Raw genomic sequence first — 21,589 nt, 5'->3', positions numbered from 1 at the left:
TTGTACACAGGGTGATAAATCTCATTTCTCCATTAGAAGAACAACGAGAGCACAGCAGAAAAGAGAGAAGCTGGTGGTACTGGTGACCTGAGGCACGATTGCCAATGGAGCGGTGGTCTGAACAGACACAACCCAATGCAAATATCATGTACAGCTGGTATTTGCAAAGCTGGCTGGTAGAAACCAGCTGAAGTTTCCCTGCACTGATGACACTGGTATCCATCAGTGTTAAGGCTTGGGGTGGAGGGTGGGCTGTGATAATCCAGGCTTAGTGGTTTCACCTGAAAGAGCAGGAGGCTTTATTAGGGCTGGGGATTAAGAAGCAGAGTAAGAGTGAAGCAGAGCTGAGAGGGGAGCTTGGTGGAGCTGGAGCCTGGACCTCAGGTGGGTACCAAACTGTGGGGAAGTGACTTCTGCATTCATAGTTTTAAATCTACCTGTTCTCTAGGGAGCCTTGTTTGCTGAGTGGTCCCGTAGGTTCCCTTCCTTAAGGGCATAGCAAGGATTTGACTTAAAGGCTGTTTGTGTGTTGTTTTTTCTTTTCCTTGCTTTTGAGGGCAGAGCTGTGGCTCAACATAACTTGGACAACCCATCAATGAACAATGGAGACTTAAATAAAACTGTAAGGCAGTTTAATAGTTGTGTGAAGTGTGTACCTGTGTGCATCCTTTGGCATAAGGCTATGTTTCCACTGTGACTATAGAGTTTCAAGACTGTGAGTTGTATGTTAACTTTCTATGGGTGTAAAATCTTCACTATATCTTGGGAACATTGAACTGAAGGCTGAGAGTACCATAGCAGGAGATATTAATTTGTGGCTGTGTGGGCAATGGTGGAGATGTAGGGGTTTTTGACTCTGAGCACCCCAGTCTTTAGAGCTGAACCCAGCAGTTCTGTCTATTACAGCTGTGTATCCAGCTGTGTGCCTGGGTTGTTACTGTGGGCAGGCAGTGTGCACTTAAACCACGGCCCACTGGTGCTGTTATGTCAGGAGGGATCAGAACTGGAGTGACTCTGAAGACATAAGTATTTTTCTTAACAAGTTTTAAATGGCAAAATTCACACTGAATAATTTTGGTAATAAATGGCAACCTAAATATGTCAGGAGTGATTTAGTACCTGTGAACCATGGAGCTAAAATGTAGATGAGGCTAATTAGCTGATTCCTTAACCCAACTCCTGCTTTCCTCTCATTCTCTTCCCAACAAAAAAATTGCTGTTTTCTCTGCTTTTCTCAGAACGCACAGGGTTGGGTTACAGCTTTGGCATTGCTCTGGTTATGTTGTCCATGTGTCCTGTGCTTAACACAAATAAGTAGAGACAAGAGGCTTGAGAGCAAGGTAGGCAGCCAGATTCAGAGTGAATAATGCAGGCGTCAAGGCAAAATGAGGTCAAAAAGAGCATTTGCAGGCAATGCTATGCAGAAAGGATGTTTCTCTGCTACCTCTGCAAAGCAGCTGCCATCAGCCACGTGATGCTCTCATGCCCTGTCCAGTTGTTACACACAGAGGTGAAGCAGGATCAAAAATGAGTTGCTGACTAGGAGAGATTTCTGATGTATCTCTGCCTGGGCCTGGACTGCAATGTGCAGTTTGTGCTTTAGAGATGTGTGAATAATTAATTTTTCAGCTTGTTCACCATTTTAAGGGAACACAAAGCAAGTTTTCTTCTGAAATAGCTCTCACCACTGTCATCTCTTCTGAAAACTATCACTTTGAATTATGCAGCACGTGTTGTTTGTTCTGTTTTAAAAAAAGTATACATCTATGTGTAAAAAGCCTTAGTTTGAGCCAATGTGGTCTCCAAACCTTCCTGTTGAAATATGGAGCTTTAATATTTCATTTTCAAAATGCCAAACAATATAATTGGACTTATTCTTAAAAAATGTTGGATAATTTTTAATCTGGAGGTATCTGGGTGACTTTTAAATGCATCTTTTGGATGAGTAAACTAGCTAACTACTTTGGAATTTGTTACTACCCCTGCACACAGACCTGGAGCTCTTAGCTGGACATGTGGACAGTCTTAAAAAGGTGCACACATGGGGCTTCAGAGGCATGATCTCTACGTTTTCAATATGCACATCATATAGAGACTTATTCGGAGTAATTTAGTGCCAGGATGAAGGAGGCTCCAGCTAGTGTCTCTCAGCCAAAGTACACAGGGTTGCAGATATCTCTTTGCTTGCCTGTCACCTGTTCTCCTAGGGAAGGGAGGTAAAGCCAGCACCCTAAAGAATGCTGGGAGGAAAAGAAAACAGACAAACCTGCTGTTCCAGGATGAAGCATTTTTCCTTACTTGATAGCTTTCCTTTCAGGTCTGACTCTTGCTCACCTGAGCAGTGACGCTGATAAAGCTCGATACACATCTGCATGACAGCTGTAATGGTCACTGCTGACAGCCAGCAGCCACTGAAGAGCATTTTGCATGAACCAGGGCTTCATCCTTCTGAAGTAAGAGTGTACCTTGAGCCAGAGTAGTGTGTCCTGCTGCCCTTCTCTAGCTTTTAGCTGGTCTCAGGTCTGTTCTTCAGTTCTTTGGAAGAAGGGAGAGGGATGAAATACTCATCACATGGTGTGGATGCTGCTCTCTCCCAGGCACAAGAACTGGCCTGGCTGAGGTATTGCAGTGAATAAAAGCAGGACATAACTCTTGCCAAACAGCTGGCTGGCATGAGGAGGAGCTTTTGCTGGTAGGAGAATTTGGGAACAAATATGTCTCTTGCCAGCAACACAGCTGATTTCCTGTCAGCCCCAGTGCTCCCAGTTCAACAGAAGCATGGAGGTGGGACATGCCAAAAGCTTCTCCTGTGGTCTGTAAGGGGGAGTGAAGATAATCTGTTGGTATTTGCTCACTGTGCCTCTGTGTAAGGGCTATGAAGAGCAACCTGTGGGCTGCCCTGGGTGATGTCCTAGTCCCTGCCACCAGCTCGTACAGGCAGGACCAGGTGGGACCCACTGCTGGGATGCTGCAGCTGGTGTTCCCCAGGGCTTAGGATACACTTTCCGCTGAGATGGGGATCTGCAGTACTTTGTGATGCTTACAGCTTTATGTTCTGCCTGTGATGCTGGTGTGTGCAGGAAGGTGACCAGAGTCCCTCTCTCTGAGGGGGCTGGGGCTGCTTGTCACAAGGGCTGGTGGCACTTGCAAATTCTGCCATATCTGGGGTGTCAGAAGTGACCTGGATCCATGTTGGTCCCTGATAGTGCCTTAAAGTACACTGGTTAGAGATGGATTCCAGGATCCTGAATCCCACACATTGGTACAGAGAAAGCCCAGGCAGAGCGGTGAGTCTGACTATGAGACTTTGGTACTGTGTTGTTCCTTCTGTCTTGTCTGGTGTGTGTTTCTAGGAGCTGAGAGCCATGAATGTAAACGCACAACTGTAACATCTGATCTTTCTCAGAGCTTTGTTTGTTTGGGGTCAACTTATCTGCTTTTCAACAATGGGATATTTAGGGGGGAAAAACATTACAGATAGGCTTTATATATATATAATAGTCTTAATTGTAAACCAGCCTATATACTTTCAGACTGGAACCTAATCAGTCACTGGCTGTACAGGGAATTGATTAACTGCTTTGCTGCTTTTTACTCGTATAAATCTTTGATTTAGTGATTACTGCATTTTGATTTATCACTTACTACACAAGTAATCAATATTTATGATGAATGGATAAATTCAAATACCACCCATTTCACAATATATAATATAACTTGATGTATAAAAGGCAGATTTTCAGTGGCTTTTCCTAATTATCCAAACTGGAAGTAGGTATCTCTTCACCTGCAGTAATGTCTCTTTCCTGACTGTCTTACAATGGTGTCAAGTAGGAGTAACCCCGTTATAACCAACTGATGAAGAGAAATCTGAGTTTGAGACAGAGAACCTTCGAAGGAGAGAACTTGTGCAAATGAATAACTGAAGAAAGGGCCTTAGATTTTTGCTAAAAACTGTTATAGGGACCGACCATTTACTAGTGTAAACTGGTATAGATCATGGCCTAATTCCTGTTGTGTATCTCTTTCTTCAGAGTCCTTCAATTCAATGTGAATCTGATCTCGGGGATTATTACACAGGAGTCTGACTGTCTGCAGTCCTTCAGAATTACAAACTAATTGTGGGATAAGAGCTATATATAATTTACTAGCTATGGATTTGTTTTCCTGCTTTCAGAAGTCTCTTTACTGCCCTTCTTTCCCTCCCCCCACCCCCATGCCCCCAAGTAGCTGAACCTGGTTTGGGTAGGAATGGGACCACAGTGGTGGCAACTCATCAGGAGCCCAGTGGATGTGGTCACCCCAGATTCTGGGAAGGGTGCAGGGGTGGGAAGGGATGATGGTGGGGAAGAAACCCATTCTGGGGCTTGACAAGTTTAAGAACTCTAAGACACAATTGATAATGCTTGTGCTCTGATCCCATGAGTACTGACTAGATGTTAATCTGCCTGGCCTGTTGCTGCTTAGACTGAAGTCCAGAGGGATCTCATCAGCATGGACTAAACCTGCTCTGGGACCAGTATCTTCTTTCTGTCTTTGTTGTGGAAAGAAAAACCTGACCAGTGAGTTGTTCAGCTGTGAGCCCTGGGCTGGATCCAATGCTGGCTGAAGTTGGTGGAAGGACTCTTGCTGTCTTCAAAGGATTTGTGATGGGTATTTTGTGCTCTCCAGGAAGGGATCATTCCCTCTGCTTCTTTCATTGCAATGTGGCTGCTCCTGCAATGGAAAACCCAACTAAAAGCTAAAGTAAGGCTATGGTCTGTGCCCTTTTCAGGGTCTATGTTGAACCTTTGATCCATTTGTGAACTCCCACTTATGCAGTCAAGGTCAGATTGACTCACCCTGAAGCTTTTGGTAGAGCTGGGGAACCAGCAGACATCTCCCTCTCACTGCTGTGCACCAGTTTTATTCCTTTTGCCCCACCTGCTGTCCCCTCTTGCAGTAGGGAACCTACCCCAGGTCTTGTGGGTGTCAGTGTTTCCCAGGAGATCTCAGGTTGTAGGAAGTGTTTTGAGGTGTGATGTATAGAAAAGGTACAGTTTTCTCCAGGGTTCTTGTGATAAACCTGGGAGTTTAGTGTAATCCTCACCACAGATGGTGGCAAGTTATTTCTGAAAGGTGCAAGCTGTGAGAAGGCTGAACTGGGTGTTGAGAAACCTGAGTACCACTCATGGATGAGTGTTGGGGCACTGTCTGGTCTATTGCAGGGAAGATCTCCATTCTGTTTCTGGCTTGTCTGTCTAGATCAGAAAGTCCTCATGGGAGCCTCTTAGTAGCTCTGTGAGCTCCTAATTTTATTTGGGAATGAGGAGTGGTGGCATAAAGCACAGAATGAAAAATGTCATCTCTTAGGTCTCCCACAGTGCTCCACATTTGTCTTAAACTATTTTACCAAACACATTTGATCTGAGGACATTTGACATTTTATGTAGGCCTATTCATCACCTGCAAGATATCAGTATAGTTCCTGTGATGTTCATATAACTAAGGAAAATTAACCTGACACACATTTGGAAAGATAAGTTTTTTCTCTAGGAAATTGTATGTGTTGAGTCTGTTTTCTACATGTGGGGTTTTTTCTTTCCACCTCCCATAGCTGTTCAGGTAAAACTAGATGTTCACTGTGAGCAGAAGGGAGAGAGAAGCTCCCTGTCTGTGATGTGCTCAGGCTCAGCTCTCCTGCTCCAAGCAGCTGGTGAGCCAGTGCTCATTATTTATCTTTTGCTGGGGCACTGTCCAAGAGTTATGACCAATGCTTTTAAGATACTGATATATGTTGCATGTGCTTAGAGGAAACCCATTCATCTGTGCCTTGTCTCTCTCCCCCAGAGCCCGGATTTCCTTGATTGTGAAGTAAGATAAAGCTGCTATCTTGACTTTAAAGACTCTGGGAAGAAATGTGTTCATGCTCTCCCTCTCTTTCACTCTCTCTCCAGCATATTACATATTCCCCCCTGCCCCCCGTGATGGACACTTTTTTCTTCCGTTCAGCTTCCTTCATGCTTGTCTAAATGGCTGAGAGTTTTCTAGGTGAAGAATTAAGATCCTCTTTGCTCCACAGAGGTGTATATTCCCATCCCTTTGCTTTTGGATGAGGAAGGTAGAAGATCAATGTCCTGCTGGGTTTGTCTCATCTCTCTTGAAATGAAGCTGGTGCTCCACTGAGGAGTATTAGTCTGGTATGTGTGATGGTCACTTTACAGCTCTGGCAAAACAGTTGGGATGTCCAGATTTCAGTTGTGTTTATGGTATCCTATGAGCTGGAAGCCGAAAGGGCCCTGTTTTCCATTGTGTTATTCCATTGTGTCCCAGCTGCTGTTGTAGCTGGGATGGGGAGGCACAGAAGTCTGCATAGGTGCAGTTAAGGGAGGAAAGAAAAAAGATGGAAGCAGAGCTAGAGAAGCTTTTGCAACTAGAAAAAAAGAACAACATAGTAAATCCATGAGCTGTGCATAGCCCTAGGGCTTTATGACCATGAGCAGGCATGAGGGAATGACTTGAACTTAACCAGAGCCGTTAATTACCTGGCTGAGATCAAAAGCGTAAGTAAGGGAGTATATTTATGATGCACCTTACAGCGTATGTTTCAACTTTCTAGATTTTTTTATTAATTGGTTTGATTAAATAGTTTTAAAGAGCCTGGGCAGAGGCTCCTAAATCATACTCCATATTGATCTAATGAAATACTCAATAAATTTACTAATAAGGCTCCTTTGCTTTGTGCAGTCTGAAAGGAAATGCCGCTCTAAATGGTGATAACTCAATGTGGAGCCTCAGTAGTGACTCATGGCAAGCAGGGAGGACGTTGGGAAAAGCCTCTCTTGCAATTTGCAGCAAAGCTAAGGGTTTAAGGGTGGTTCCAGGCTCTTGCTCACCCTGCACAACACCCAGCTTTCCTGCCAATTTTCTGTTGTATTGACCAGCTGCTTCTGTGACTTCCAGGTTTGACTGCCATTCACCAGCTTGTTAAAGTGTGTGCTCTGTTTGACCCCTCCATGAAACCCTCTGCACACTGGAAGCACTGGGGTGAGTACTTCCCCACCATCCCATGAGATGGTGAGTTGGGCTGGAAGCTTCTGTATTTTGGGCACTGCACCAACAATGGAACTTCTTCAAATATCTCCTGCTGGTTGTTGCCAATTGTCCTAAAAATGCAATTTTTGTTGCATGTCACAATCCAATCAATAAATGGTTTTTTGTTCTTGCATAAAATAAGAGAACAGGAAACTTCAAAATGTGTGTTTTTTTTTTTATTCAGTCAGTTTATGAATCACCCACTTATTGAGTTTTTTCACCTTTCCAATTTGCTTCCAAGGCCACATGATCTTTGACTGGTCAACATTGAGTTCTTTGGCAGCTTCTAGTAGTTGTAAGAGGATGAGCTTCAATGATTGCCCTCAGTTGGTTGTTGTCAAGGTCTTATGGCCGGCCACTATATTCATCTTCATGGCTCTTGTCTCCTTTCTGAAACTTCTTGAAACCACCACTGCACTGTATATTTGTTAGCAGTTCCTGGGCCAAATGTGTTGTTGATGTTGTGAGTTGTTTCTGCTGCTTTGTGACCCCTTTTGAACTTGAATAAGAAAATTGCTTGAATTTGCTTTTTGTCTAGCATTTCTGTAGTCTAAAATATAAAATAAACAGCAAGGAATAAGTCAATAGCAAAAAAAAAGTGCATTAAAATAATGACTTGGATGAGGGAATAGAGTGCACTGTCAGCAAGTCTGCTGGTGACACAAAACTGGGAGGAGTGGTTGACACGCCAGAGGCTGTGCTGGCATCCAAAGACCTGGACAGGCTGGAGAGCTGGGAGGGAGAAATTTAATGAAATATAACAAGGGCAAGTGTAGAGTCTTGCATCTGGGCAGGAACAATCCCAGGTTCCAGTATAAGTTGGGGAATGTCTTATTAGAGAGTAGTGTAGGGGAAAGGGACCTGGGGGTCATGGGGACAGCAGGGTGACCATGAGCCAGCACTGGGCTCTTGTGGCCAAGAAGGCCAGTGGTACCTGGTGTGGATTAGGAGGGGGGTGGTCAGTAGGTCAAGAGAGGTTCTCTTCTCCCTCTGCTCTGGTGAGACCACATCTGGAGTCTGGTGTCCAGCTCTGGGGTCCTCACTACAGGAAAGGCAGGGCCCTGTTGGAGAGGGTCCAGAGGAGGACTAGAAAGGTGATCAGTGATGGAACACCTCTGCTTTAAGGACAGACTGAGAGACTCAAGGTTGTTCAGCCTGGAGAAGAAAAGGCTCTGGGGAGACCTTATTGTGGCCTTTCAGTACTTTAAAGGGGCCTGTGAGAAAGGTGGGGACAGACCTTTTGGCAGGGCCTGTTATGACAGAACAAGGGGTGATGGTTTTAAACTAAAGGAGGGGAGATTCAGGCTGGACATGAGGAATAAACTTTTTACAATGAGGGTGGTGAGAGCCTGGCCCAGGTTGCCCAGAGAGGTGGTGGATGAACCATCCCTGGAGACATCCCAGGCCAGGCTGGACGGGGCTCTGAGCAACCTGAGCTGGTGAAGATGTCCCTGCTCATGGCAGGGGTGGCACTGGATGAGCTTGGAAGGTCCCTTCCAACCCCAACTGTTCTGTGATTCTATGTGTGTGATTGTTCAATATATGGCTCAGCTGAGATCTCCCTAAACAGAACTGTATTTCAGAGGTCTCTGCTTTATAAATACACCATGCAATGTGTGGTCCAAATAAAACAAATCCTGCACAGCTCAGGGTAGATCTAATGTAGTAAATGTATGATGTTTGTTCCTGCCTGATGCAATACATTGAGAATGACTGGATGGAAAGTTTACAGTTTTTCAGTGCTCACTTACTGATGCAAATCAAGAGTTTGAGCACGGACAAGCCCTTTCTGCCCCAGGGCAGAAGGCTCTTATCTTGCAGTCTCTTCTGGCTGAGAATGCTGCCATCTCCTGCTGCTGCCCCTTTCCACATCTGGCTGCTTCCCTAAGCAGGATTTTGCTGTTTCTATAGGGGATCCTCAGGCCTGTTTCTGCCTGAATAAGCAAACTTGGTAAAGGCTGCTTAATCCCTGATTTTTGCCTCCAGCCACATATAGCACTTCAATTGGTTTACCTGAAGAGTTTTAACAATTTAAACTTTCTTGAGCTAAATAAGCTAGTGTCCTGGGAAATGCAAATGCAAACTAATCTGCTAAAGCCAAGTTTAAACACATGCCAGTCTGTCCATATAAAGCGCTGGCAATTTGGACTTGAATCTCACCAGACAATTACAGAATTTACTGGTAGCTTGTGTGGGCAACAGTTGCTTCTGGCAAACATCAACAATTTCATTCATATGTAGTTTTTGTGTTATGATGGTCAGTCCAATGTGTCTAATTTTTTTAGTCTTCTCTATATTTCAATTAATAAATTGATAACAATATGGTTTTGAGCATTGTGACTTAAAGCCAGTGTATGATACAAGTTTTCCCTGTAAACAGGGGAGGCTGTCCAGTCTCATCCAAACATCTGTGTGATTTCTTTTAGTCTTTTTTAATCATACTTTTCTCCTTTTCTCTTGCACTTTTTCCTCGTGATCCTCTTTTCTGAGAAGAAATGGATTTTTAACTATAAACAAATTCTAGAGAGGAGGTCCCACTGGTGGTGTCCTCACTAATGGATGTGAAAATCAGAACCAGAGAGAGGCAGGAAAGGAAGAAGATGGCAGAGACAAATATATTTGGAAACAGCTAACCAAGGAACAAATTAAAAATGCCCTTTGAGTAAAAACAAAACAAAAAACCAAAAGAGGCTCCTCTCTGAAGAACATAACCTCAAATCTTTTGTCTGCCTTTGAGTCTGCATCCCCATATCTTGGGAACTGCTTATAACTTTTGCCTGCTAGAAAATAACCCCTGATGTTAAATAAAAAAGTCAAAGCTTTCTTGGTCTCACAGAACTCATGGTCTTTTCCTCTAAAGGAGTGCAGGTATGCTGTGGTGCATCTCAGATTCTGAGAGTTAAAACAAGGAAGGAAAAAGATGAAACATTGCTGGCAAGACAATTGAGGGCTGCAGCTTTGTGGGAGTCAGTGTTGGGGGAAAGCCCATCCAAGCCTACCTCTGCTTCTACTGCTTTGGTAATTCGTTAATATTTGCCCAAGGGATGATACCAAATGTAACCTGTAGCTCCAGGGTGGTCCCACTAACTCCCATGTGTTCCAGAGAGTTATAGCATGGTTTCCAAGGTAAGGGATGGCCACAGGGGCTTTGCTGTGCCTTAGTGTGGGGAACTCCTTCCTTGCACATCCATCTGCTGATGGATTTCCTTGCTCCATCTTTTCAAGGAGGGAAGATCTGACTGCAACTACAGTTAAAAGCCAGAGCCATAAGAGTGCCCTGAGTCCTCCTTGACAATCCCAAGGGAGTTGCTTACTCCTGGAGCAAGTGCTGCAGATCTACTGGTTGGGGTCTTGCCAATATTTGCCTAGACAGGAGTAGGATATGAAGAGGTATGGATGTTGCTGTGCATTGAGTGTTGGTCTGTAGGCATAAACAAGTGGGCCCAGGGGAGACCAGAGGCTCTTGCATTACTTGGTCTGACCCCCAATCTTTTCCTGTTTCACGATCTCCTGTTTATTGCACACACCATGGTGTGTAGCACTGGGGACTGATTAGCCTCTCATGTTAATGCTGAACTATTTCTCCATGTGTTTAGTTTTCTTTCTTCTACTTGCAATTTTTTTCATATCCATGAACAGTAAACTACCATGCTCTCACTCTTTCTTAGATAGTTATATGATGCCTGTGCTACTGATGCTCCTTGTTTCCCAGCTTCTTTGCTTCTGGCTTGCAGAAACATCTATTGCCTTTCTACACTTTCACTCTGTAAGGGATCTGTGGCTCTTTGGAAAATGTACTAAAGGCAAAAGGAAAATATGATCTTGCTAGCACTGATGCATTCAGCAGCATCTGATGGTGGTAGGGACTGTGAGCAGGATCAGAATGATGCCCCCTTCCTCCTTTGGTAAATATGCCCTTTCTGTCTGGTGTGCTGTGGTACGAGAGCAGAAGGGACTCTTTTTGTTTCCAAGAAACAAAATGAAGAGGATTCCAGAAATACTTATACCTAGGTATCTGCTACAGAGGTGTCTTAAGTTTCTGAGAGGAAAAAAATACTAAATGCACCTGAAAATAATTTGAGTTTACAAGACAACATGCAGCTTCTCAGCACATGATAAAATGTTGCTGTTTCTGAAGGTAAACACAATAAAAAGCATCCAGGAAAGAGCTGAAGTTAATCACATTTCTACATTAAAAACAAACAAAACCCATGAGTAAAACCCCCACAAAAACTAGACAAAACTACAAGACGTCCCCCAAAACCAGTAAGATGCTCTAACCATGATCTCAGGGTGTGTGACTCTCGTGTGGGTCAGCAGGGGATATAACACCGAGGTGGAATGTGGTCCCCAGGAATTCACCGCTTGCTGGTGAAAGAAGCCAAGAGCTGTAATCAACTTACCCACTATATTTGCTCCTGCTGTTCACTAATGAGTGAAGACAAAGCAAACAGCACACTTTCAACTCCATCAGACTGAGATATTTACCTGTAGCCAGTGAGTCCCTAATCAAAATTAAAGCAAAACAGGCAAAATTAGCTTGTTAGCATTTTTCTCTGTTAGTGTTGGAGAAATGTCACTTTTTGCCTGGGGCAGTTTTGGTAGCTTTGCCACAAAAGGAAAATCTATTGTACCAGTTACATCCCTAAACATTTAGTCTTGAGCATTCAAATGTAGCAAGAGTGATGATATGACACTTCTCTGTTAATTTATTCAAAGGAAGGAGGCTGGGGACAGGGCAGACCAGTGCTTAGCTCAAAGCATAATGTGACTGGCAAACTAACAAGCGCTTTTTAGTCGTCTTTGATGTATGGATTTCTGACTTTTTTTTCTAGCAGATAGATGACCCTTTGTAGAATAATTTCAAGCTAACTGGAAATAGATATGCTTCTCTTAGTTATCATTTCTATGTCTTTTGGGAATAGTCCCCACAGGCTGAAGATCTGATTCTCTTTCTTGTTTGTTGTGACAAGCAGCATGCCAGTTAGGGCTGTTTTCTGGGCTGTTTTCCCCAAGCCCCCTCTAGAGCCAAAAGCCGAAGGTCTGTATTTATCCTTAGGAAGAAGCTGGATCTTGGGGAAGAATGGGCAATTGTTCAGAACTCAAGAATGTGTTCAGTTCCCACCTCTGCCACTGATTCCCACTATCACCTCCAGCAAGTCTCTTATTCTCTTGCTACTTCAACTCCCTGCCTGCAGCATGAGTAGATCACCAGGTCCTGCCTCAAAGCTGGATACTTGGTAGATGAGCAAATGAGACACAACCCAATGATGGAGACTGGTTAAGCAAACATGCTGATTTTGGTGATGAATCTTCTAGTGAGGAAGCTGAGATTGCTCCTAAAGCTACAAAAGCTTTTGAGTTTGGAGGCTGGTGCGTGGAGAAACAGTGTCCCTGTTTACTGCAGGGTGACAATGAACCGTGGCACATGGTCTCTGTTAATCTCCCACCCTCCCCACTAAGCAAAGGGAGAGAGAGTTGCAAGTTGGAAAAAGTTAAAAATGCTTTACTAATGCTACTAATAAATAGAGAAAATAACACAAGATGTACCAAACCAATCTCTATTTTCCCCGGGTAGTGCAGTGGTGGCTGTGGGGTGGGCACCTGGAAGTCCTGGGCTGGACTCCGCAATAAACTGGAACAGGATTCAGGGATGCAGGGCCTGGAACCAGGCCTGGGCTCGTAGGCCTGAGAGCAGGGTCCTCTTCAGATGGCAGCCATGGTCAAAGACAGTGAGACCCTCATAATCTTCCACTTTTATAGGGTGTATGACATGTATGAGATGGAATACTTGGTCAATTTTAGTCACCTGTTCTGTCCACCCCTCTCACTTACGGGATGTGCAAAATTTATTGGTAACCTTGGCTGCCATAGCAATAAATATAAACCTGGACCTCTTCTGCATACCATTGCTGCTGTTATTGCCTCCAGAGCGAACAATTTCTGGAAACACATGCAGCCATCTTCAGAAAAGTGCAGTTACTTAGAAGACTTAGCTGAAAGGAAAATCCACTAAAATAGAACTGGTCTTGTAATACCTCTGTGTCCTGGTTTTGTTTAAAACAAGTCAGCCTGACTGAGGTGAAGCTATAGAATGTGACATGGACATGGGGAACCCAGAAATCTGGAGTGAGTGGAAGGGTGCAGCTGAATTCACAAACCACTACATCTGAGCTAATATCAGCCCTGCAGAGAGCCCAGAGCAGCCTGGCCAGGGCAGCTGGGTGATGTGGTCCAGAGGAGGCCCTCTGGACAGCAGAGAGATGATTCTTCCCATCTCTTGGTGGTGAGCCCCCTCAGAGAGACACAAGGTCTATGCCAAATTGCTTTCTTCCAAAATGAAGCCTTGTCTTTATTTGCCTAAAATACAACCCTGGAATCAGCACATCCCTAAACATTCCCTATTTAATATATTTTAAGTAACACCACTGATACAAGGCAGTTTTGGACTAGCATTAACATCTGGGCTGACCCCACCTTCCTACCAAGTTTCAGCCTGATGTTAATTAAAACAGGCAAGTTATAAACCCCAGGAAATGGCAGCTGACCCTTGACTATGAATGTAATGCTATAATAATATGCAGTAAAAGAGAGGCATAGTCAAACTGCTGCCCAGTTCATTCCTAGAACGATGCTCTTTCTTTCTCACCACTGTGCTCACTTGCTCTGAGAAGTGAGACCATTACCTCACTGGCACCTTTTATGGGCTGCTCTGTTTTTGGGGTGGTGGGTGGCAGGGAGGCAGCCCTTGTGCCCACGAGAGAATTATCCCAGCATGACAGGAGAAGCTGCTTGTCAGAAATCCGAAAACTGTTTCCTGACCACATGTGGCTGCTGAGGATCCTATGATGTTCATCGTTAGGACAGAGTTAGCCAGAGCAGCCTTAATGTCTGGAAAAACATGGAGGATTATGTTTTCTTTCCACTCTGTGTTCCCCGCTGGATGTGAATGAGGAGGGTGCAGGGGGATGGCCCTGGGAGGGATCGATAGAAGCCCCACAGCTGAGGGCAGAGTTCAAGTTTGCTGTGTGCCACCTCCAGATATGCCATCTCAACCTCTTGCTTTGCCGGCGCAGAGCTGTGTTTTATACTTGCAAATATCCATCTAAGTGCAACTGTCCTTTCTTTGGTGGGCCCAAAGTGAGGGGTGAAGGTGTCTACAACAGAAACCACATGCAGCCAAGAGCCAAGGTGGTGAGATGGGGTCAGGATAGCGGTGGAGAAACCTCCCAGATGCGTTGCCACATCTCTCCCTGACTAAATATTAGATGTGATTTGGAAATAATTAAAGGAACGTTTTTGTTGTCATTGGAAAATGTGGTACTGTTGAAATTGGAGTGTTTCCTCTCAAGATGTTGCTTTTTGTCAAGCTATGAATGAAAAACAAAACAAAACACACACACACACAAAAACCCAACCAGAAAAACCCCTCCCAAAACAAAACCCCAAATCCTAAGGGCACATTGCCCTGCAAACCCTTTTGAATAGGCCCTATAGGTTTCAGTTCCTGTGGCACATCAGAATCCAGCCCAGCCATGTTCAGAGAGTCCCAGGGAATATGTCCCGTTGTTTGTAAGCAAATTAAACTACCTTTTGAGCAGATATATTGTATCTTCTCTGAGGGCTGAAGGAACCAGGATATGAGCCCACGGAAGGCTGGGCTGTGGTGAATACACCCTGCCCCTTCTCTCTTTGAGGCATGGGAAAGGTCAACTTTTGTCCTCTAAAATGTGTCGCTGCTATAAATATGACTGCATAATTTATTGCAAATTGTTCAGCAAATTTATTGCGAACTATTAATAAACCTCCTTGAAACAGCACAATGAGCGTGTGCAATAAACAAGGAAAATATTTGCTTGATTTGAACCACATTGGATGATGTTAAATTAATGTTGAATAGATACATTTTGAAGGCCTGGAGGGATGAGCGCAGGCAGCAACCGGATGCTGCTGCGCTCGCCCAGAGCACACATGTCAGAAAATGTCGGGGAAGTGACCAAACCTTTTTGTCAACGGCTTAAAGCTGAGATAAGCCCCGAGTGTTTAAATTGGCAATTCTAATAGCTACCTGAATCCAATTCAATTCACAGCAGCTCGGCTTGTAAGGCAATCGGTGATACAGTGTTAATGCCAACTAATCTGATAAAAATTGACACAATGGCAACGTTGGGCCATTAGTTACCAGCAGTTTTTATGTCTGTGTAAATCCATCGTGTTTTACAAGGCGCGGGGAATTCTGGGAGTCGGGGAATTTCTTTTTTTTTCCAGAACTGTGGGAATAAAGAGGTTTTGCCAGTGAAACAAGCTCGTCCTCGTGCTGTGCATGCAGCCCTGAGCACGAGAGTGTTAAATGGCAAAATTCATCACAACTAATTTCTATTTGCCGTCTATTAGGCTACATTGTTTTGTCCTCAACGTCAGGTTAAATAATGAACCTCTCGGAATAGAGTAAATTAACCTCCACTTTATGTTCATGTCATTGTCAAATGGAAACATCACTTGTACAAATGAAAAAGATTCATTAGTAAAGCTAATGCATAGGCTCCACTCTAGTAAAAGATAAGAGCGATTGAGGCCTTGTCATAACGCAGTGTCGAACCACTGGCTTGTTATTTATGATGCCTGCCATAATCTTTGGAGATTATTTTCAGCAATGGTAATTAGCACACAATGCATCAGGAACAATTATGGAACAATGTCTTAGCTTGACAGGTATGCCACCCTGCTGCAGGCGAGCTATGATCCATGAGAAATTCAATCAAATCTGCGTGCTGCAGGGAGTTTATTAATATTTCTCCTTCCGAGGCAGTTTGAAAGGCAGCTATGCTTGACCGGCCACCCAAAAATACTTAGCAGTGTGATATGAGTGTGCTCCTTGTTAACACACACCTATCTGCACAGAGCCTCCCTATGCACTTAGAGCTGATTAAAATAATATCTGTGAGTTTACTGTTTGCCGTGGTGAAGAGAAAATTGCCACCTCTCCTGGCTGGCCACAGGGCCTCGTTCAGGGTTGGTTGTTGCTAAAGGGGCTCTATAATAAAGCGGCAAAGTCCTATACTGTCACAAACCCTGTAAGTCTGCTAGAAGCAGTGGGACTGTGCTGATTTACAACTCCTTACATCCCAGCTTAGTGTCTGATGAAGGCAGTTTTCCACTGAGTAGCAAAATGCAACACCGTGGCAGTTTCTTGTTTCAGGCATCCCGGCAATCCTGTGTGAAGCCTCTCCAGAGAGAGCTGGGGCATCAACACTGCACCGAGATGTGGTTGAGGAGCACTGTATGTGGGTGGTAAATGTGGGGAAGTTTAAAGGCTGGGCATTAAAGTAAGTGAAGTAAGTGAGCAATGGTGGTTATTGGACTCCCCAGGCAGGATCAGGGGTGGTGTCCTGCCAAGAACAATAAAGGCACCCAGGATGCCAGGGTGAGAAAGAGTTACCAGCTTCTGTAAACAGTTATGGGAGAGTAGTGGGAACAGGGATAAGCCCTCAGCAGAGCTTACTTTACAAACCTGAAGGCTTGGGACAGTTTTCTTCCCACTAGCGACTCCCATGATTCATAGCAGGGTCTCATTTCTCTGCGCAGTGGAAGAATCATGTCTTTCCCTAGGCTATCTGGGCTAGCTTAGGGCTCCATAAACACCAGGCAGTAGCAGGAAGCTGAGAATATTGAAGGCAGGTAGACCCTAATCTCTTCTGGGGCCAAGGAAGGTAGAACCCTAAATGCTTTTAGGAGTGTTGGTGTAAGTACCAAGAACAACAGATAGCATGGAAAGTCTTGAACAAGAGACTCAAAGACTGCTCTCCAACACATTTAGCTATTTGTTCAATCTTTCTCTATGAAGGTAAGTCTAAAGAAGGCTGCAGCTCCTCTTTGCCCTGCTTATGGTGGGAAGCAGAGCCTGGGATCACAAGTGCCTTGCCAAGGGACAGTTGAGGCATTGCATATATGCTCAGCCCCCTACCAGTGCTGTGCCTGCATTCAGCCTCCTTCATGCTTGACTGCTATCCTGTTCAGTAAAAACAAGTGCTTTGCTTTGCAGAGAGTGGGAGAGGATTTCTTCAGCCTCATAAATAAAGACATCCCACATGGATGGTGAAATCCTGACCTCAGGGAAATCAGGAGTAAACCATTAGCTTCAGCAAACCAATTCACACCCCCATCTCTCCAGCCTGACCCAGTCCAGAAGCTGTAGTGGGAATGTTAGTGCTGGTTCTTCTCAGTTCACTTTCTCTGGGCTCAGTGGGAAGAACTGACCCTCAGCTGCATAGTTCCCCAGAGACAAAAGCAGCTTCTAATAAACATGGGCTTCCCATTTTTGATTCTGGCTTGAGTCTGTCTGAGTAACAAGTAGGATGGGCTCTGGTTTTGAGTCAATATTGCCTGAACAGATGACTACAGATGAACTCTGAGAAATGGACAATACTTCCCCCTTCCTGGTCCTCTGCAGACACCTTGTCCAAACGTAACCTACAGAGGGAAACCTCACCACTGTGGTATGCAAGCACTTTGCAGTATGACACATACAGAGATCATTTCTAACCGGTAAGTCCCAGCCAAAACCGTGGAGATAGTTGGGTGGCAGATGGAAGGTGGCGGGCATAGTCAACACCTGCGTAACTTCACAAGGATAACTTGGTAGAAAGTCCTATTAAACAGGACAGGGCTCAGCTCTGTAGCTGCAGCTTTTCACTGCAGCTTGCAAACTCCTGAGCTGTTTGTCTCTGTAGCTCCAGGTCACTCCAGCTGATCTGCCGTGAACAATTTCTATCCATAAGGTTGCAGAGGGTTGCTGCTGTGTGGCTGCTCATCCTGGTGCTTGCCTGAGCCAGCGCAGAGCTAATGTGAATATGTGGCACAAGTGGCACATGTGGTGGTTGTAGCCACCCCTTACAGCAGAGTTGTAGTCTCTGTGGCTACAACTGATTTTAGGACCTGCTGAATAATCCCTCTGGTATTTTAGAGACAACCTCACAGGCACCACATTATTTTCTTTTGTCAGTGGTGACATGAGGATCTTCCAGCCAGCTCCTAGGTCTGCCCCAGAGTACAAAGCAGAACTTCCCAAAAGGGATACACAGATTATATACCAGCCTTTGGGAATACACTTGTTCCAAGCTTGACTAAAAAATAACACTGCAAAGAGAGCACCTTGGCCAGGTCTTATAGGAATTTGGCTTCATGTTTTCTCAGTGTGCAGATTGGGATAACTTTCTCATAAATACTCTTTAACATCTTATTTGGTTACTAATAGACTGGGGGATACTTCATCATCCTCATTTAATAAAAATACATCAGTTTGCTTCTTTCTACATGCAGAACTGGAAGTGCTATCTGCAGATTTCTGCCCATTCTGCATCATTATGAATGATTTATCATTGTCATCCTGTAATAGGCTTATATCATGATTAGGATTTCTTTTGTTCTTAATAATGCTTAAAGATCATTAAGAAAGAGAATTCACACGCACATGTCAGTGGGTGAAGAGGCACCCTTAAAATAGGGGGACAGTTCTGGATGGATAGCAGGAGTGTGGGAGGGACGGCTGGTTGCATTTAGCAGCACCGACCATATTATAAAATCATCAGTCAGAAAGGAATTGTTGCTTTTGTTTGTTTTAACATTATTTTCTATAGGGACTGCTGCTAGGGGCTGAAAGGCGTGTCCAAGTTGTTTTTTTTTTCTAATGCAAACATTGTTTGGTATTTCTGTTGCACACAATCTCTTTCCTTCCTCTTGTTTGGTATTTAAATGTATGGATGGCTTGTGATTAGGAGCAGGTGGAGGGGGAGAAGAGGACAAAGTGATTTTAAGTCACTCCTCTTTTGTGCCACCATCTGTTCCTGGGCTGGAGTGAAACTGAATGCACAAAAAACTGATCGGCACCATAACTTTTCCAAAGAAAATGAGGATGATCAGGAGAATCCCAAGGGACATAGGCCTGATGGGAGAGGTCACACCCTCCTCCTCTGTACCCTGACAGATTGCTGCGCTGCTTTTCTGCTTAGAACAGACAAGCCACCATTTATTAATTATGGGTTGTTCTGCTGCTGAACCTAAAAATCGAGACCCCTCTGTGCTCGGTGCTGTATTAACACAGAGCTCAGCGGCAGCCATTGGTCCCAAAGACCTTACAGTTTGCGTGGAAGAATAAAGAAAACAGATGGATACAACAAACCGACTGCGGGAGCATGAAGTAACCATGAGACAATTATGATCCGTTAAACTATTCAGGTCAGGAAATGCACTGAAATACTATCCTCAATTGAAACACTAGAAGGATGCTAAATGGGCAGAGGACAGAGTGTAATGATTAGATTTGGAACAATGGATCGAACGTTCATTGCAGAGATTGCCCCAGGATTTTTAATGACCAGTTGTGATCACTGCTTGCATTTTACATACTACCCAAGGAAATTGTATATCCAGTTGCTTTAAACCTTCTTGATGTGCACCTTGTGAAGGCCTGGAGGGCTGGTATTTAATGCCCACATAAATTTTGATGAGATAGTCTGCAATAACAAAAGAGCAATCAGCACTAACTGATTGTCACAGCTTACACATCCCAGAAGTTGAGTATTTCCCCTCAGAAAACAGCTTTTAATTGCTATAGTAATCCCTGCAAAAATATCTGCTGCTCCACGTACCTGGGCGCACTGAAGGTTGTTTGGGAACAGGCTTGGGATATTCCAAGCGCATTTGCTCAGCGTGTCTGTGAGTCAGCTCGAGCTGAGGGACCTTTGGAAAATCCCTGGCTGAGCTGCTGGCTTCTGCAGGGCTGATGCTGTGGATGTGGCACCTGGCAGAAGGAAACCTTGTGCTTATTCCCACCCCAAATTCAGCAAGCAGCAGAGCCTAAAAGGAGCATTTTGACTTGGACAGAGCCTGAAAGGAGTGCAGGATACAAGCAGCTAGCCCAGAACCTGGGGATAAGTGGGGTGTGTGCAGGTGTCTGCAGCCCTCCTGTGCTCAGGGGCACCCTGAGCTCTGTGCACTCCTCACTTGCCTTCTGTCCAGCACCTACTTGCTCCATACAGAGGAACACTAGGCATGATGCTGTGATGCTCAGTGGAGGAGATTCTTATGGACATACTTGAGGGACTGAAGACAGTACCAACCTACCAAGCTCATGAGTGCCTTCTGCCTCTGTCCAGTTCAAGGGAAACTGAGGTGCTTCAACAGCTGTTAGCTCCTACCTGGACTTCTCTGAAGGTGATGCTGGTCTGAGGTCATCAGTGATGCCTGATGCAAACTTCTGGTGAATAAGGACAGAGCGGTGATGTCCCTTAGAGGATTTGAGTAGTTTACAGCTCAGAGCAAAGCGCCTGCCTGATGCTGAATGAGCTGGTCCAGACTGCGGGGTTCGCTGTACTTGTACTCACCTTCTATGAATGTCTGGGTTGGCTCCAACCTGTTGTAGCTCTCCAGAGTATTACATCTTTCAATCAGGTATTCAGTACTCTTTAGACTCCACATCAGTCCGTGCAGCTAAACCCTGACAAAAACTGTTTAATGCTTTATACAAGTATTTTCTTTTTAACAATTCCGGCCAGAGATGCTGAGTTGAGGAACCAAACTAATTTCATGTACTTCTCCAACACCCCATTATGACATTTATGACATATTTTTCTGTTTAGAGGGATGATTTTTTCCAGATGCCAGCACATCTAAAACTACCTAATGAGATTTCCACAGATGTAGAGCTTAAAACCATCTACGGTATTTTTATTTTTCTCTCTAAGTGATGATGCTTCCCAACTGAAACATTTTCCGTATAAAGCACTAGAAATAGTTGAATGCATATTGGATTCACAGAGAGAAGAACTCGTTCATTGGAAGGGAGCTGTTGTGATTGAGTCTTGGCTTTTCTGTCACTTGATTTGAAGTGAGTTTTGTTTTCTTTGGTGTTGGCCAAGGACTTAGAGAACAAATTTCAGACTTCAAGGTGGACAGGGAGTACTTCAAAGGCTCTTCTCTACAGTAAACCACCTCCCTACGTACAGTGTCTTGCCTTTGCACATTGCAAAGGAGGTATTATTGACCATGTTTTACACCAGGGAAAAGACAGGAACAGAAGGATGAAGTGACCAAGGGGTGAATCTCCCTCTTTTCTCCATGGGTGGGAGAAGCCTTTGTTTCCTTGGTGCCAGTTGATGCTTACCCTGTCTTGTGTTTTTGTCCTTGGGGGATGGTGATGATGAGTGGCTTGTGCAGGGTGGACTCTACTCCTCCTCTGCTCCCTGCTCTTCTTCCCTTCCCTTCCCCAGTCTGCCCACTTAGGAGGGAGGAAAGCAGGCTGATGAGTGTTGCCTCACTGGACGAGGTACTGTGCAAGGTCATTTAGGGTCCTGAGAAGAAAACTGGGAAGATGTAATGTGGTGGTTATTTGATCTGAGCCTCAGCAAGGCAGGATGTTTGTATTGCTGCTGGATGGTCATTTTCACCACTTTTGTTCTTCACATTTTTCTTTCTTAATGCAGCTGATGAGACTCAGTTTGTTCAGAATCAGGAAGAG

Source organism: Patagioenas fasciata, chromosome 14 (assembly GCF_037038585.1).
Source record: "Patagioenas fasciata isolate bPatFas1 chromosome 14, bPatFas1.hap1, whole genome shotgun sequence".
Classification (NCBI taxonomy): domain Eukaryota; kingdom Metazoa; phylum Chordata; class Aves; order Columbiformes; family Columbidae; genus Patagioenas; species Patagioenas fasciata.
Note: the sequence above shows the minus strand (reverse complement) of the source record.